Source organism: Vicia villosa, unplaced genomic scaffold, assembly GCF_029867415.1.
Source record: "Vicia villosa cultivar HV-30 ecotype Madison, WI unplaced genomic scaffold, Vvil1.0 ctg.000926F_1_1, whole genome shotgun sequence".
In the NCBI taxonomy this organism is placed as follows: Eukaryota; Viridiplantae; Streptophyta; class Magnoliopsida; order Fabales; family Fabaceae; genus Vicia; species Vicia villosa.
Genome location: NW_026705416.1, coordinates 679,197 through 682,483, shown reverse-complemented (window position 1 = coordinate 682,483; position 3,287 = coordinate 679,197). Strand labels below are relative to the sequence as shown.

General features: G+C 28.7%; 1 long non-coding RNA gene across 2 annotated transcripts; it reads left to right on the top strand.

Annotated features, from left to right (window-relative positions):
- The first annotated feature begins 858 nt into the window (after nt 1-858).
- LOC131632294 (uncharacterized) lies at nt 859-2,845 on the top strand. Of its 2 annotated transcripts, none has more exons than XR_009292946.1 (3): nt 859-1,317; nt 1,401-2,205; nt 2,492-2,845. It is a non-coding gene; the product is annotated as an uncharacterized LOC131632294 (long non-coding RNA). The 2 variants fall into 2 exon arrangements; XR_009292945.1 differs by having other exon boundaries at nt 2,489-2,845.
- The last annotated feature ends 442 nt before the right edge of the window (nt 2,846-3,287 follow it).

Below are 3,287 nucleotides of genomic sequence, written 5' to 3'. Positions count from 1 at the left end.
TATTTTAAAAATTGGTTTTGTAAAGATGAATTAAATTTAATATTAATTTAAAATTCTTATACATGAGCGTGTTCACTTCTCATAAACAACCATTCATTTTCATATTTATTAGGAGGACTATATGGAAGGCGAGATCATTGGAAGACTAGATTGCAGACACATATATCACCTCGAATGCATCAAGCAATGGTTGTTGTTAAAGAACATTTGTCCAATTTGTAAGCAAATAGCTTTAGATTTGTGGGTTACTCGTTCAATTTGAATTAGTTTGTATGATTTGAGTTATGGATATTCACTTAGACATTTATGTTGTAAAATATTTACTATAAATTTTTACTTTAAATTGTTGAATTTGAACTACTTTCATTTTTGTTGGTAAACAAAATGTTAGTAAAAGTAATATTGAAAACACATTTTTATAAGCAACATTTTTACAACTACAACATTTGTTGTCTCTAGCAACACTTTTTTATACAACATGCAAAAATTGTTGCCAAAAAAGTATTTTTGACAACATTTTATGATTGATGCCAACAATGTTTTTACAACAACTTATAAATATTCCCGAAACACTTTTTGGGGACGATTTTAAAACTTTCTTATATTATTTTTAACAACATTTAATAATTGTCCCCTTAAACGTCTTTGGGGGACATTTTTTAGTTGTTACAAGATTTTTAACATATATTTGTTAAATATTTTATACAAATTTAATATTGATAATTATTTAAAAAAACAAATAATAAATTAATGAAATAGTTTGTCTCTCTTTTCATATCATATATTAATATTACTTAAAAAAATTATAAAAAAAAATTCAATCCAAAAGCTTTTAAATGATTTTACTGTGACTATATCATCAGCTTTTTCTCTAACTCTCGTTTTAAGTTCTAACCCTCCTCCAAAACTGATCTTCCTTCTCCCAATTGACCGCTCCTTCTCTAATATATTGGTTCTTCACCGAATCGGTTGTCTATTCACCGAATCAATTGTTCCTACGTCCAATCATTTGTTCCATCACCGAATTGATTCGTTCGTTTGCCGAATCAATTGTTGCTTCACTGAATCATTTCCCCCCAAATCAATTTTCCTTCTTCGAAATGATTCTTCCTTCCCTGAATCTATTGTTTCTTCACCGAATCAATTGTTTCTTTTTCATAGTGATTTCCCCCGCTCTTTCGTTTTGTAGTGGCTCTCCTGCCCATATCGATTTCCTATTTTCCATTCCTCAATTTGCTTTTCCCTTCCAGAAATAATTTTTATTTCTACATCGAAATATTCGAGATATGTGGTTCTCTTTTCTGATATCCCAAACTGGTAAAAACTAAATCTTTTTATTTTTTATTTATATGAATTTATATCATTTTTATTAATCATTAATGTTTTTCTATTTGATTTAGATGGCGGAAGAGGGATTTAGTTGAAGTTGGAGTTTAAGAACTGTTTGCGAGATTTCGATTTTGGTTTTTTGTGTTCTTTATTCTATATAATAACTTTGTTCAGGTATTTTTTTAATTTACTGTATATATAATTTACAGTTATTACTTTATAATAGCTACTTTGTTGAGGTATTTGTTCAGGTTCTGTGAGTTTGTTCTTTTTTTATAAGAAATGTTAAATTTTTGTGTTATATACTATTTAGTTTAATTTGATATATTCTTAGAAGTATTAAGTTTGTACGTATAATGGCAATAAAATTTGACAATGACTTTTAATTTGCAAGAACAAGATAAATATGTTTTACATATAGTGACCAATTCACTCAACTTTCCTTCAACCTGAATGTGGTTCTAATTAAACCTTTCCGGGAAAGCCATCTTCCACATACATGGCATAGACAATTTTGAGTGGTTTCCTTCTACAATACATTCAAGAAACAAAATTCAAGTGATCCAAGATGTACTTTTGAATTGAACTACCTCTGTTTCTACTTGCAAGTTATCTTCCCTACTCTTAATAAGTTTTTTCTCTTTAATCATGATGTGGTTGTGCAACAAGATCTCAACATAGTATGGAAATTATCATGAATGAAAAAGTAATCGAATGAGTTGGGACTTTGCAAGGAAGGTGAAACTTCATATTGCAGGATGGATATGTTCATGAACTTCTCAAGTCCATACATTGCAAAGAGGTTTGATGTCAATGCTTTTACATGTGCATTTGGGATGGACTTGTTTGAGTGTTAGCAATTGCAGGATGCCAAAGGTATTCTTATATATATATATATATATATATATATATATATATATATATATATATATATATATATATATATATATATATATATATATATATATATATATATATATATATATATATATATATATATATATATATATATATATATATATATATATAACTTATATTTCAATAGAATAACTTATAAAATAAACTTCAGAACTATTTGTTGTGAAAAGTTAAAACTATGACCTTCGTAGAATTTAATCTCTTATTTTTGTTTCTTCCCAAAATCTCCTTTTTACTTCAGCAGAACAGATAGTACTTTAGCTGAATGACGTAAGTAATGAGGACGACATAAGTGAAGAATTTCAAGAGGACGATATAAGTGATGAATTTCAAGAGAGTGACATAGGTGATGAATTTCAAGAGGAAGACATAGGTGATGAATTTCAAGAGGAAGACATAGGTGATGAAGAGGATGATGAACATGACGATGAGTTCGAAAAAATTAATTGAGTTGGATGATGTTGTTTTAGGCTTGTAATTAAGAAATTATGTATTTTATCGTTTTGCTAGATTTATACTTCTTAGTATTAACTAATGTTAGAAATTTTGCATCTATTGTATGTATTTGAGACAACGTACGAAGATTTTATTAACTCAACTTTTGTAGTGGCAATTTATGCTTGTTGCAATTTTTGCTGAAAAATATAGAAAAAAAATATTTCCAGTAATTTATAGATACATTTATAAAGTGAATTCACGATTTCACTTTTAGGCAACAATTTATAATTGTTGTCGGATATGACAACGTTTGAAAATTGTTGCCATAGACTATTCTCACGTTGCCACATTTTAGGGAACAATTTGTATTCGTTGCAATGTTTAGCAACACTTTAAAATCGTCGCCTAAGGTGCAACAAGAAAACGTCTCCTTTTCTTATAGTTTAGGGGATGTTTTAGGGAAATGTGGCCAAAGAACAACAGAAAACGTTGCCTTAAGCAATAGGCAACGCTCGCACAGAGGACGCATGGAAAACGTCCCCTATTCTCTTAGGCAACGTTTTTTTGCAGTTTTGGCAACAATTATTAATTGTTGTAAAAGA